Here is a 15,939-nt window from a genome sequence, read left to right as displayed (position 1 = left end):
AGGCTACAGCAAGATGCTCTCTGGACTTGGCCCAGCAGTTCTACTCATGAGCTTGCTGCAACAGTGATGACTCCAAGCATGGGCACAGGGTTGGGCCAATCAGCATTCACTTTGGAAAGGGGAGGGGCTCACCACTCTCTAAGAGACTAATGGCAGTTTAAGTTTGCCTGGGGAGGATATATCGGTTTTGTTAGTGCTGTGGCCTCTGGTAAACTGCCTCTATTCATATACAACCAGTACACAACCCCACACACACAAACACACACCATCCATCCATGTTCCTGCAAACAGTGTGTCATAAAAACAAACAAAGAAAGTAAAAGGCATGAAAGCAAAGGGAGAACGTGGTGGGAGAATAAGGGTTTCGTTGGGAGAGAGGGGCGATGGAAGGTTAGTAGGGTGAAAACCTGCTAAAACCCACTGACATGGGTGTTAAAACTGTCAGAGAAGAAAGGAGTGTCTTTTTTTTTTTTTTTTTTTTTTTTGGTTCTTTTTTTCGGAGCTGGGGACCGAACCCAGGGCCTTGCGCTTCCTAGGTAAGCACTCTACCACTGCGCTAAATCCCCAGCCCCGAAAGGAGTGTCTTAAACGTTTCCTCTCCCTCCTCCATCTCTCCACGACTTCTGTCTTCTTCCACCATGCACTGAATAAAGCACACTGGCCTGGCCCTCGTGACTGAAAGGGGGCGAGACCCCAGTGGAAGTTCAAGAAAGAACAGGAACAGCAAGACTTTTAGATTAGGCTGCACACTCCTGCACACAAGGCTCCCTCGGGTGCCACACTAGAGATGCTAGACATGTCACTCAATTGGGACTAGCAGGTGCAGGTGAAAAAACCCAGTCCCTCTCTCAAACCAGCATCCTCCATAAGGCTGGCTTTACAGGCACCAGCACCTTTCAGTCTCACATAAGAGTTTCTTTACTTAATGTCTTTTGCAATGTCTCCGAAGGGTACTGAATGAACGAATATTTAATTTGCTCACCTGTGTCAGAGTTAGGAAAGGGACCTGGCCCTAAACAAAAGCAGAGGCTGCAGTTAGCAGAAGGGAGGGGAGCTAGGAAGACGAAGCATCGAGTCACAAACCCTTTGTGTTCCCTTGTCCCCTCCACCCAAAGATCAAGACAAGAACACAATGTCTTGGCTGAGTCAAGATTTCTGAATTTTTGAACTCTGAAGTTAACGTTAATATTTCCTTTATCCTTCTAGCACAGGAGAATTATATTCAAGAAATGAACGCAAAAGGTAGGATGCTCAGGTGGCTTCAGAACACTTACAGGTGCGCATTTGTTTCTCTACAGAAAAGTAACACCGTCTGATTATTCAATTAATCAAAGGGTCTTTATGTTGTAAATTAAGAGCCAACAAACAAACAAACAAACAAACAAAACTAGACTATCTTGGGTTAAAAACAGGCCCATGTAACTAAAAAATGAATCTAGGAAAAAACACTCTAGGGATAGTCCAAGCAGACAGAAGACACCACAGTTAAGTCATGTTCCCCTGATACATTCCCCATCCTTTCTCTCTGCCCTCCTTGGACTAATACTGCCTGTGGCTAATGTTCTACCCTCCTCCCCACACATGGCTAATGTTCTACCCTCCTCCCCACACATGGCTAATGTTCTACCCTCCTCCCCACACATGGCTAATGTTCTACCCTCCTCCCCACACATGGCTAATGTTCTACCCTCCTCCCCACACATGGCTAATGTTCTACTCTCCTCCCCACACATGGCTAATGTTCTACTCTCCTCCCCACACATGGCTAATGTTCTACTCTCCTCCCCACACATGGCTAATGTTCTAACCCCCTCCCCACACATGGCTAATGTTCTACCCTCCTCCCCACACATGGCTAATGTTCTACCCTCCTCCCCACACATGGCTAATGTTCTACCCTCCTCCCCACACATGGCTAATGTTCTACCCTCCTCCCAAAACATGGCTAATGTTCTACCCTCCTCCCAAAACATGGCTAATGTTCTACCCTCCTCCCCATCCAAGGCTAGTGCTGTGGGTACCTCCCCACACAGGGCTAATGTTCTACCTCCTCCCCATCCAAGATTAGTGTTCTACCCTCCTCCCCATCCACAGCAGAAAGTGTATCTTTTCCAAAGTTCCACAAATGTTATAGGACTGGATCTGTTCACCTGTGACCATTTGATTTGTGGGATATAAGGAGTAAAATGAATCTCACTGAAACCATATGAACTCAGAAGACATGAGTACTCTCTTGGAAGGTTGAGGGGATGTTTTTACTAGAAAAAGGGGAGGTTGCTGGGAAGATAAAAATTATCAATCTATGATACACAGATAATTAGAAGAAAAATAATAATCCACAGTTTCCCCCATCTAAATACAACTATTGTTATTAGGTTGCCAAATTTACTTTAGCTATTTTCTCCTACATAATTGCAATGATAGTCTATCTAGATTCCCCCTGCGCTGTATGATTGAACATTCTATCAAATGCACTCAATATGTCTCACGATAATTTTCCCAACTATAAATTTAGCAGCCACATACAATTGAACTATAATTTACTTCCATGGGCACTGGAGTGGTTTCTTTTCCTTTAAAAACTATAAATATGATGTAAATGTAAGCTATCTGAAGATGTATAGATAGATATAGATAGATAGATAGATACATGCTTTCCCATTGCTTATATTACTTCTTTAAAATAGTTGAATTTTCTAAGAATTAAACTTTTAGGTCAAAGGGTATATGCGTGTATTATGTTTTCCAAATTTTGTCCACCTCACAAGCTTATACCTATTCATAAGGCTATGATAATATATAAGTGGTCATATATATCTAAAGTATTAAATGGAAGAGCATAAATAGTAATTTCTTTTAGCATAAGAACAAATATTGTGAAGAGGACTTTCAACCTTTGATTGCACATCGGTTTTCCAGAAATCAGTCACATCATACTATACTGTCATACAACCATGTTTGTTCCTTTTAAGTTTATAGCAACCACAAAAACCAATGTAGCACAAAGTATTTAAGAAATTAATATCAAGGTCATGGTATGGCACTGCTTTTTAAATTTCATCCATTTCTCATTTGATTAATATCATCCTTTGAATATAATTAATTAATATAGTTAATTAAACACATGGCAAATTTTTACACCATGCATTTCTTTTCCCCTTGCTTTCTATACATTACGAGGTAAAGAAAATCCCTCCCACCTCCCACCCCCATATGTTCTTGCTACTACAAGGTCCTACCCCAATGTATGGGGCCAAAAATACTCAGAAACAGTGAACCAAAGTAAAATTGTTTTTCTTTACATTGTTCTTTAAGCTCTTTGAAGTTGTTCTCTCAGGAATTTTAGTCACAGATACACAAAATTAATTAACAAAGTCCACAGATAACAGACAAGTGTGGTTGTGGCTATGACTATCCTGACCTTGAGCTTCTTACTTTTGGACTGGTTTGTGGGATGTGTTACCCTTGTGACTCTGTGATAAAATTCTGTTAGAAACAACTTTCAGGAGAGAAGGCTTATTTCCGCTCTCGGTTTCAGCCTATCACACCAGGGAAGGTACACTGGGGCCCCTCAGCCCTGGGCAGCAGGAGCACATAGTGGAGTTAGTCCAGGAAGCAGATTGCTGGATTCAGGGGGTGGGCTAGCCATCAAAGGCGCACCCCTAGTGACTACCTCTTTCAATTAAGCTCCACCTCCCAAAGGTTCCTTAACCTCCCGCAACGGTGTCCATCAGTCGCCCAAAGACCTTTCCCAGGGTTGTATTCTCTCCTGGAGCTCTGAGGTGCTGCCCCCCTCACCAACTCCCACCTCATTTTCTATAGTTAACACCCACATTCTTCAAGACACAAGCTAAAAGACAATTTCTCCTAGGTACCTTTCCCTGGGATCTGGTTTATTACTAAGTAGTAATAAACTCCGTCTCCTATATTTGCCTAACATAGCATACTCTCTTGTTTATTTGTCCCTTCTTATGTGCTGAAGTTGGGGTGAGCAGGCACCAGCTTGTCACTCTGTTAAGACGTGTGACTTAGTGTCTTGCATCCATATGTGCATCTGTGAGCGGGTGAATGGACGGATTACTCGCCTGGAACACCCTTTCCTCTGAAGAGGGGCGGGGACAGATCCTCATACTCCCCAAAGAACACCAGTGCTGGGGTAGAGTAGGGTGTAGAGAAGGATTCCTAGCCTGGGTGTCTAGGAGCCAGATCCACGCAGCAAGGGCTGGAGAGACCTTGGGGATGAGCACATTGAATAAGCCTGTTGCCCGGCAACGCTGAGCCTAATGACTGGTGACGCTAAGCCTTAGCAGGCAGCACCCTCCACTGGTGGGCTATGCTCCGCCTCTATCCTTCCACACCGAAGGCACAGCCCTCAGTGAGGTCACCTCCGGACACCTGTTTGAGAGGAACAAGCAGGAGCAGGGGATGAAACAAGGGCAAAAGCACACAATTGCTGTTTTTCCTACATAATCTTTAAGTTTCATTAGGTTCCCTACCAGACCTGGTGGCAGGTGCCCAGACGAGCAATTCACTGGAGAGCATTGGCTGGGACACACAGAGAACAAATCCTTTCAACAGCCAAGACTTCTTATTTACCTAGAAATCTTACTCTTTTCCCTCATCCCGCCTGAGCTGTAAGGTTAGCCATCTTGAATGACTTCGAGGACAGAAACAACAGCATCTTGGATGCCATATTACCCACGGAAACTTGTCACTTCCTCGTAAATAGTTCTAAGTAGAGACTTTAAGTGTTTCCGTTCCAGAGGCACCGCTACTGCTAATAACCAACCCATGGTGTATAGGAGTAAATGGGTTGAAAGGAAGACCTGGAGTCAAGTGTCTGAAGAGTTACTTAGTATCTTATTTCCTTGAAGTAACCAACTATGCCTACCTCTTCTTGCCCTGGATAACTAATTACTTACTTAGGTTTCTGTTTCAAAGGCTTATAGAATAAATCTGTGGTGAAGGGCTTCCACATGCTCCACTGAAAGTTAGAGAAAGAAGAAGAAATAAAGTATTCCTTTGAGGAAAAAAATTGATTAAAATAATTAAACAAGTAGGTGAGGAGAAACCAGAGCTAAAGAAAAAGCCATTTGCCAGCTCCTCTTTGTCTACCTCTTCAGTGAGCTGATTGCTATGCTCGCCAAGCTACTGTCTCCTCACATCTTGATATATCACAGCTCTGTGCTTTTCTATATTTTATGCCTTCATCTCCCTGGTGGTACTTGTTGTCCTCCAAAATTCCAACATTAGATCATTACCCTAGAAAAGTCCAATACCTTCTCTGAGGGCAGACTCTGTGATGCTTCGCTGGAACTTTCTATACAGTGAGTTTACTCATTTCTACATCAAATGAATAAAGCAATGTCTTATCTCAGTTGCCATGAGCATTCTGTAAGTGTTGGCTTGATGGACAGATACACATACAGATGGAAAGGGGACAGGAGGGAATACTTACACAACAGGTGGAGGGGAGCAATGACCATATGAATAGTTGGTATATTAGGTTGCTTGTGTGAGGATACACTTCTGTACAAAAGCAACTTAAGGAGGGTCTCTTTTGCTATTGGGTTGAGGGGATACAGTCCCCCATGACAGGGAGGCATGGTGGTGGGGCTGTGAAGTGGCCAAACACATTACATCTGCAATCAGGAGACAGAGAGGAAAGGATGGTGGTACTCAGCTGGAATCCTCAGTTTCCCCTTTTAATTCTGTCCTAGCCTCCAGGTCATAAAGATACTGCTGCCCACATTCAAGGTAGATCTTTCCTTAAACACACTCAGATGAACACTCACTAATCTATCTCCTGGCTGATTCCAAATCCTGTTAAGTGGAGAAAAACAACCATCACAAGACTGGAGAGAAGGCTCAGTGTCAGCCAGAGAACTTGACTTCAATTCCCAGCACTGACTTGGTGGCTGACAATTTGTCTGTAACTCCAGTTCCCACAGATATAACACCTTCCTCTGACCTCCACAGGCACTAGGAACTAGGTGGTGCACAACCATACATGCAGGCAAAATGCTCATATATGTAAATTTATTTTTAAGTGAAAAAGACAAATCATTAAATTGGGAAAGTAAGTAAATGAAATAAGGTTACTCTGTAGAGCACCTTTAAGAGTCTTGGGAAACACATATGGTCTTGGCACGAGCTAAGGGCGTCTGGTGGAAATGGATGGAGATATCTGAGTATGTATTACTGAAACTTTTCTGTTGGGAAAATATTGACAAAATCCATGCTAAAGTTAATAAATGCTGCTTTTCAAATTGACAATGATATTAGTTTAGTATTATTTAAAATTAAGGTATAAAATGCTAGCATTCCTCTCTTGCTAGTCTTTATTTCTTAATCTCTAGAGAAAATAGTATTTTAGGTTAAGTTAATAGTTATGATAAACTATATATAATATATATACTTTTTATATATACTCGTCATATCTTCTTTGAGGTAAGGTCTCTCCCAAACTGGAAGCTGTAATGATTTAGCTAAGTTGGTGGCCAGTAAACCCCAGCAATCCTCCTGTCTCTGCCTCATCCTATAGAGTTGGTATTATAAGTATAGATGAGACTATGAATGGCTTATTATATAAGTGCTGGGATCCAAACTCAAGTCCTTATGATTGTCATATGGAATCAAGTACTTTTTACCCAACCAGGTATCTGTTTATCCCTCAAGGTGAGGCTTTAGAACGGTGCTTCTCAGAAAGCTACAGTACAATTTCATAATAGTAACAAAATTACAATTATAAAGTAGCAACACAATAATTATTCAATTGGGTGTTGTCCTGGTTTGAATATGTATGCCCTGCCATAGACTCATGTGCTTGAATGCTTGGCTCATAGAGAATGTCATTATTGGGAGGTGTGGCCTTGTTGAAGGAAGTGTGTCGCTATGGGCGTGGGCTTTGAGGTCTTATATATGCTCAATGTCTATCCAGTGTGGTCTATCCCTTCTGCTGCCTGCAGATCAAGATATAGAGTTCTCAAATCCTTCTCCAGCACCATGCCTGCCTGGATGCTGCCATGGTGGTTATGGACTGAAACTCTGAAACTGTAAAGTTAGCCTCAATTAAATGTTTTCCTTATAAGAGTTGCCTTGGACATGGTATCTTTTCACAGCAATGAAACCCTAACCAAGACAGAAGATAGCATCAGGGACTGGGGGATTGCTGTGATGGGCCTGACCATTTCTTTGTTTGGAGGTATGTGGATTTTGAGACTTTAGCTTAGGGAAGCAGAGGAATACTTTAAGCACTGCTTAATGGGCCGTCCTAGTAGAAGCATAGAAAACTAATAGATTGATAGTGAGTCAAAGTGTGGGGATATTGCTTACAGATTGTTCTTGTGGTATTTTGATAAAGAATATGGCTGCATTTTGTCCCTGCCCAAAGAGTCTCCCTGAAGCTGAAGTGAAAAGCTTTAGGTAATGCATGAACACAGGAAATCCCAAGACAACCTGGTGTAGACTGTTGTGTGGTAACCACTGCTGATTCTTAGGAAGAGTGTTTTGATGGAAAGGAGCAAGCTAAGCAAGGAAAAACACAAAATTATGGTTCAAGGAGAAATGGGGCACTGGGAAGTAGAATAGAGCCAAATGTAATGTATATCCTGTGCCATTGTACATTGTATGTGATCCGCTTTTTTATTTGGAGATTACAGTTAAGAGAGTGCGTGATCTTCAAGGAGATAAACAGATTAAGATATTGAATGGAATAAAGGGAGTGGTGACCTCAGGTACCTGCCAAGGAAAGCTGCTAACAGGGGATGGAACCAATCCAAGAGAGAGAAGTATGGTGCAGTCAACAAAGCTAAAAGGAGTTGGAGATTCAAAGAACGCTTTGACATCAGACATGGAGATAGGAGGGAGAGTGTGCCCAACTGGTTTGGGTTCTTGCTTGGTCCAGTATTTCCTCACTATGTTCCTGTCCCTGTTTTGGAGTGGTAATGTATATCCTGTGCCATTGTATGTTGGAAGTATGTGATATGTTTTTGATTTTTGATATTTTAGGGGATTACAGTTAAGAGTTTGCATGGATCTCAGAAGAAACTGTGAACTTTGGGCTTTTGAACATTGTTGAGACTGTGATAGACTATGGGGACTTTTGAAGTTGGACTAAATGCATTTTGCATTACGTTATGGCTACAAGCCTGTGAGAGCCAGGAGTGGAATGTGGTGGTTTGCCCTTGGACTCGTGTGTTTGAATGCTTGGATCATAGGGAGTAGCACTATTAATAGGTGTGACTTTTTTTTTCCTTGTCTTGAATTTTTGAAATTTATTCTTTTATGTTATTATGGAAAGTGTTCTAATGCCACCTAGCTTTTACCGCTTCTAAAACCAAGCTACATATTTTTTTTTATTTTATTTTATTTTTTTTATTAACTTGAGTATTTCTTATTTACATTTCGAGTGTTATTCCCCTTCCCGGTTTACGGGCCAACATCGCCCTAATCCCTCCCCGTCCCCTTCTTTATGGGTGTTCCCCTCCCCATCCTCCCCCCATTGCCGCCCTCCCCCCAACAATCTAGTTCACTGGGGGTTCAGTCTTAGCAGGACCCAGGGCTTCCCCTTACACTGGTGATCTTACTAGGCTATTCATTGCTACCTATGAGGTCAGAGTCCAGGGTCAGTCCATGTATAGTCTTTAGGTAGTGGCTTAGTCCCTGGAAGCTCTGGTTGCTTGGCATTGTTGTTCATATGGGGTCTTGAGCCCCTTCAAGCTTTCCAGTTCTTTCTCTGATTCCTTCAACGGGGGTCCTGTTCTCAGTTCAGTGGTTTGCTGCTGGCATTCGCCTCTGTATTTGCTGTATTCTGGCTGTGTCTCTCAGGAGCGATCTACATCCGGCTCCTGTCGGCCTGCACTTCTTTGCTTTATCCATCTTGTCTAATTGGGTGGCTGTATATGTATGGGCCACATGTGGGGCAGGCTCTGAATGGGTGTTCCTTCAGTCTCTGTTTTAATCTTTGCCTCTCTATTCCCTGCCAAGGGTATTCTTGTTCCCCTTTTAAAGAAGGAGTGAAGCATTCACATTTTGATCAGTTTGCTCGTGGGGTGTTGCTTACGAGCTCTCCGTGGGGGCAGCAACCAGGAAGATCAGCGCCGCCCTTTCTGGGAGCTTCCGTGCACCAGGGTTCCAGATGGCGTTTGGTGTTTTCCTCTGGAATCAGTAATGTGTGCAGAGTGCAGTCTCTTCTGGTTTCCCAGGCGTGTCTGCCTCTCTGAAGGTTTAGCTCTCCCTCCCACAAGATTTGGGTGCAGAGAACTGTTTATCCATTCGGTCCCTTCAGATTCCGGAGGTGTCTCAGACGCAGTGGACCTGCTGCTCCTGGGCCCTCCTCTACGGGAACCCAGAGGCCATATATAGTTTCCTCTTGGGCCAGGGATGTGGGCAGGGGTGGGCAGTGTTGGTGGTCTCTCTCCCATGGGGTCTGGGAGCAGAGAGCTGCTGTGGGCAGGGATCTGCAGGTTTGGGGCTCCCGGTAAACACAGGAAGTGCCCGGTCCTAGAGGAATTTTGCCTCTGTGTGTCCTGAGTTCACCAGGCAGGTCGCTTGGAGCAGGAAGGTTTTCTAGGTGTGACTTTTTGGAGTAGGTTTGTAGCCTTGTTGGAGGAAGTGGGTCACTGTAGAAGTGGGCTTTGAGGTCTCATATCTGCTCAAGTTATATCCAGTGTACCATACTGTCTCCTTCTAGTGCCTGAAAATCAAGATGTAGAACTCTCAAGTCTTTCTCAGCTGTCACGCTTCCCACCATAATGATAATGGACTAAACCTCTGAAATTGTAAGCCAGACCCAATGAAATGTCTTCCTTATAAGAGTTGCCTTGGTCATGGTGTCTCTTCACAGCAATGAAACCCTAAGTAAGACAGGAGTCACCACAACATGAGGAACTGTACTACAGTCTCACAGCATTAGAAATGTTGAGAGCCACTGCTCTAGGAAGTTATTGAAAATCTATTGTTAACTATTTCTGTGATTATGGTCCCCAAAAGCAGCAATTTAATAATAAAAAAGCCTCATTTTAATAATAGTTCCATTAAAAAGAAAACCTTAGACAAATTAAAATTAGCAGAGTTTATTTGAGCAAACACTGATTAATCAGGCAATGGTACCAGAAGATACCTCAGAGCACTTCATCTAGTGTTGGAGCAGAGACCGTTTGCAGGCTGGACATGGAAGCAAAATAGAGAAACCTTCTGATTGGGCACACTGAGGACCTTGGATTGTTTTGGTGTGTTCTGATCACTTAAGTGCTTATGATCCAAGACTGACTTTTAGTGACTGCCAAAGCCCAGCTATTTGTTCTTAAAATATGTCCTAAGATTATGACCCCTGGGAGGTTCCATGTTCCAGTGACGTGCCTACGTCCACAAGCACATGGACAGCACAAATTGGAATCAGTGAGCTATTTCTAAGATGAGAGAGAAAGAGAGAGTGACAGAGACAGAGACAGAAAGTTGGGAGGAGCTAGAGCGGGGGACAGGGAGCAGATCCTGGAAGAGTTGGGGGTGTATATGATGAAAATGCATTATAGACATGTATGAAATTCCCAAAACTTAATTAAAATGTTTTTCAAAAGAAGCGAGGATAGGTTTACTCTTTGTAGTAAAATGATAACCAGGAAGAGACAGAAAGGGAATTTGCTGGATGGTGGTGACATTTTCTTTCTCTCTATAGGGCTTAGTTACACCAGTATGTTCACAATCACTATATTTTGAAAAAAAATGAGCTAAATTTGCCCATATACTGTTCTGTTGCACTTTACTGCACAGGAAAGCACCTTATGGAGAAATCCTCAGGCTAACAACTTTCTGCTTGTAAGGATTACAATTGATACATGCATGAGTAGAAGGAAAGTTCTCTCTCTCTCTCTCTCTCTCTCTCTCTCTCTCTCTCTCTCTCTCTCTCTCTCTCTCTCTCTGGAAAATGAGTCCAGAGAAAAACTAGAAAAACTAAAAAGACCTTGTAAATTCAAAGAAGTTAATTTGAAAAAGAAAAGACATGGCCTGGAAAGGGAAAGGCCATACTGGCTGTGTCACAGCAACCACCAACCTCAAACTAAACCACAGATTCACTGTGACAGAACTGTATGACACTGGTATAAAACAGACATGGAGACCGGTGGATTAGCATAGAGGCCCCAAAAGTAAACCACACAGTCACAGCCACCTAATTTTGGACAAAGCTATCAAGAACATACGTTGGAGAAAAGACTATCTCTTTAATAAGGCCTTAATGTATAAGAAACTGCAAACCTGCTAGAGGGAAACATAGGAAAAGCCACTTAAAGACCTAGATGAGTCTTTTCTGACTAGGACTCTTAATAGAATAAGAAATAGTCCCAAGAACTGACAACTGAAAATAACACGTTCTTACAGCAAAGGAAAGAAATAGCAGAATGAGGAAAAGTCTGCCAACCACAAACCAGATAGGAGGCCAATATCAGGACATATACGTAATTTCAAGTTAAACATCCAAAAATCATCCAGTCGATGCGTTCCGGTGGGAAAACTGACCTGACAGTTCTCAGAAGAACGCACATTGTCAATCAGTACTTGAGACGTATACAACAACCCCAGCTCCCAGACAAATGCAAAATTAAAGTTCTTTGAGAGTCTGTCTCGCCCTTGTCAGAATGGCTACCACCAAGAAAGCAAACAACAACAAATGCTACTAAGAGAGTTTTGAGAGAGAAGGCTTCGTACTGTGACGGCGGCGGAAGTGCGAACCAGTGCAGTCAGTATGGAGATTCCTCAAAGCGGAAACCAGCGTTACCATACAGTCTGACCATATCACTCTTGGGTACGAACTCTAAAGACTAAATTAACACACTGTGCTTGCACATCCATGATTATTTCTGCACTTCTTACAGTAGTCAGGAAGCAAAAACAGCCTATGTGTCCCCAGTAGACGGAAGGATAAAGACCATGTGCGCATGCGTGCAATGGAATCCACAGCCATTTGTAGAAAAAAATAGATGTGCAACTTGACGTTATTATGCTAATTAAAGTAAGCCAAATCCAGAAAGACAAATACCCCCGTATTGTCTCTTACATTCGGAGCCCAGATTTAAAATTGTAAACATGTATATATGCAGGTTTATGTGTGTGCGTGTGTTTGTAGGTCATGAAACTAGAAAGGTGATGCTGAGATGGGAGGAAGAGGTATTAAAGGAGGCTGTAAATAGATAAGAAAATGGAACACGCATAACAAGAGATGGGGAGTAAGGAATAACTAGACGAAGGGGAAGGAGAGCCAAGGGAGAGAGAACAAAACACAAGGATATATGTACGTATATATTTCATTTATATTTATAAATTTATCTCTATTTCATTTTTACATTTACTGTGTCATTATATATGAATTCACATTAAAATAATATAAAAATAAGTATGATTGTACTGGTCACTTGACATAAGCTAAGTCATCGGAGAATGGGGAACCTCAATTTAGAAATTGCCTCCCTAAGATTGGGCTGTAGGCAAATCTACAGGGCATTTTCTTACTTAGTGATTGATGCGGAGGAAGGCTAGCTCATTATAGGTGGTGCCATCCCTGGGCTGGTGGCCCTGGGTTCTTTAAGGCAGCAGACTGAGCAGGCTGTGGGGAACAAGCCAGTAAACAGCACCCCCTCCATGGCCTCTACATCAGCTTCTGCCCCTGGTTAGTTGAATTCCTGCCCTCACTGCTTTGGATAATGAATTGCTGTGTGTGAACTGGGGTGAAATAAACCCTTTCCTCCCTGAGTTGCTTTGGTCATGGTGTTTCATGATAGCAAGAGAAACCTTAACCGAGACAAACTGGTTAATGGGATATTGACCTGACCCTGTTGCTTTGGGGAGGATTGGGAAGGACTTTGGAACCTTGGGCTGGAAAAGCCATAAGCGTTGAGGCTCGGTGTTCTTGGAAGGAGCTTGGAAGATAAGAGTGTTGAGGGCAGTGCAAACAACAGAGGTTTCAGAAGGAAACAATGACACCCAGTTTGGGTTTTTTTTGGTGGGGGGGGGGCGGGATGGGGGGACGGTGAGTGGAATCTGTGGTTCTGGTTATCTGGGTCTTAATCAGTTTTAACAACAAGATACCAGAACTACTAAAGTAAAATCTTTGTTGTGATATTCAATGCAGTTTAGCTGGAACTGAGAATTAGCCATGACTAAGAAGAATATGATGGGGCTGGAGAGATGTCTCAGTGGTTAAGAGCACTGACTGCCCTTCCAGAGGTCCTGAGTTCAATTCCCAGCAACCACATGGTGGCTAACAACCATGGGTAATGGGATCCAATGCCCTCTTCTGGTGTGTCTGAACACAGCTACAGTGTACTCACATACATAAAATAAATAAATCTAAAAAAAAATGTCAAATCTGACAGTGTTGAGGTGAAATCTTCTGGAAAGGGTTTCATGAGAGGCAATACACTGGAGCTGTGTTCCAGGCTAAGATTATACCCTGTCTTGGTAGCTGAATTTGATAGTCTGAGTCACCAAGGTGGTGATGGTTTTGAACTGTCTCTGAGGAGAGCCCAGGAGAGGTTATGGGTGAAAGTGCAGCCCAGTTGCAGTCAGAAACCCCGACAGTTTGGGAGATGCCAATACCCCAGTGGATGACCATTAACGGCAGCAGCAGAAGAGTGGAGCCAGTCAGAGCCTGGAAAGACAAGCTATGTGTGCTGCAGAGGGCAGAGGTAGAGAAGGGTTACAAGTCCCTTAAAGGAGTCCAGAAGATCATGAGTGAGTCCCAGACCATTGGTCATTGAGTTATTTACACTGTTGGAGTTTGGATTTGCTCTGTTCGGATTGTGACATACCTTTGTTCTTGCCTCTTGAAGAAAGTATTTAATGTAATTTTTTTTACAGGAGTACCCAACTGAAAGACTGATCTCATAATTTTTAAAAAATATTGGATATCTTAAAGTCATGGGATTTTTAATTTGTAAATACTGTGGGACTTCTAGCTACTTACATTTTATATTGTGATATTAATATCAGTGTGCCACCTTGGGGACAAGTGAGAAAGGAAAGGTTCTAACTGAAAAGCAATGTGTTTGTGTGTTGAATTGACAAGGGGTCAGTTGTAATGGCCAGTTTTATGTCAGCTTGACTTAAGTTAAAGTCATCTGAGAACAGGGAACCTCGATTAAAAGAAAATGCCGAGAGAGCCCCTGGGCAGCACCCCACGAGCGAACTTGAGCCTCGGGATCACAGGTAAGACCAAATTTTCTGCTGCAAGAAAGCTGCCTGGTGAGCTTGGGACACACGGAAGCAGAATTTCTCTAGAACCGGGCACATTCTGTGTTTACCGGAAGTCCCACACCCGCGGATCCCGGCCCGCAGCAGCTCTCTGCTCCCAGACCCGGTGAGAGAGAGACCCAACCGCCTGGTCAGGTGGGCACTCCTGAGGCTGCAGAGCGGAAGAGACCACCAACACTGCTCACCCCTGCCCACATCCCTGGCCCAAGAGGAAACTGTATAAGGCCTCTGGGCTCCCGTGGGGGAGGGCCCAGGAGCGGCAGGACCCCTGCCACAGACACCGCCGGACCCTGAAGGAAACAGACCGGATAAACAGTCTCTGCACCCAAATCCCGTGGGAGGGAGAGCTAAACCTTCAGAGAGGCAGACAGGCCTGGGAAACCAGAAGAGACTGCTCCCTGCACACACATCTCGGACGCCAGAGGAAAAAGCCAAAGACCATCTGGAACCCTGGTGCACTGAAGCTCCCGGAAGGGGCGGCACAGGTCTTCCTGGTTGCTGCCGCTGCAGAGAGCCCCTGGGCAGCACCCCACGAGCGAACTTGAGCCTCGGGATCACAGGTAAGACCAAATTTTCTGCTGCAAGAAAGCTGCCTGGTGAGCTTGGGACACACGGAAGCAGAATTTCTCTAGAACCGGGCACGTTCTGTGTTTACCGGAAGTCCCACACCCGCGGATCCCGGCCCGCAGCAGCTCTCTGCTCCCAGACCCGGTGAGAGAGAGACCCAACCGCCTGGTCAGGTGGGCACTCCTGAGGCTGCAGAGCGGAAGAGACCACCAACACTGCTCACCCCTGCCCACATCCCTGGCCCAAGAGGAAACTGTATAAGGCCTCTGGGCTCCCGTGGGGGAGGGCCCAGGAGCGGCAGGACCCCTGCCACAGACACCGCCGGACCCTGAAGGAAACAGACCGGATAAACAGTTCTCTGCACCCAAATCCCGTGGGAGGGAGAGCTAAATCTTCAGAGAGGCAGACAGGCCTGGGAAACCAGAAGAGACTGCTCCCTGCACACACATCTCGGACGCCAGAGGAAAAAGCCAAAGACCATCTGGAACCCTGGTGCACTGAAGCTCCCGGAAGGGGCGGCACAGGTCTTCCTGGTTGCTGCCGCTGCAGAGAGCCCCTGGGCAGCACCCCACGAGCGAACTTGAGCCTCGGGATCACAGGTAAGACCAAATTTTCTGCTGCAAGAAACCTGCCTGGTGAACTCAAGACACAGGCCCACAGGAACAGCTGAAGACCTGTAGAGAGGAAAAACTACACGCCCGAAAGCAGAACACTCTGTCCCCATAACTGACTGAAAGAGAGGAAAACAGGTCTACAGCACTCCTGACACACAGGCTTATAGGACAGTCTAGCCACTGTCAGAAATAGCAGAACAAAGTAACACTAGAGATAATCTGATGGCGAGAGGCAAGCGCAGGAACCCAAGCAACAGAAACCAAGACTACATGCCATCATCGGAGCCCAATTCTCCCACCAAAACAAACATGGAATATCCAAACACACCAGAAAAGCAAGATCTAGTTTCAAAATCATATTTGATCATGATGCTGGAGGACTTCAGGAAAGACCTGAACACACTTAGGGAAGCACAGGAAAACATTAATAAACAAGTAAAAGCCTACAGAGAGGAATCGCAAAAATCCCTGAAAGAATTCCAGGAAAACACAATCAAACAGTTGAAGGAAT

This window comes from Rattus norvegicus, chromosome 13, assembly GCF_021556685.1.
Source record: "Rattus norvegicus strain SHRSP/BbbUtx chromosome 13, alternate assembly SHRSP_T2T, whole genome shotgun sequence".
Classification (NCBI taxonomy): Eukaryota; Metazoa; Chordata; class Mammalia; order Rodentia; family Muridae; genus Rattus; species Rattus norvegicus.
The sequence above is the reverse complement of the archived record's forward strand: the minus strand, read 5'-3'. Positions refer to the sequence as shown.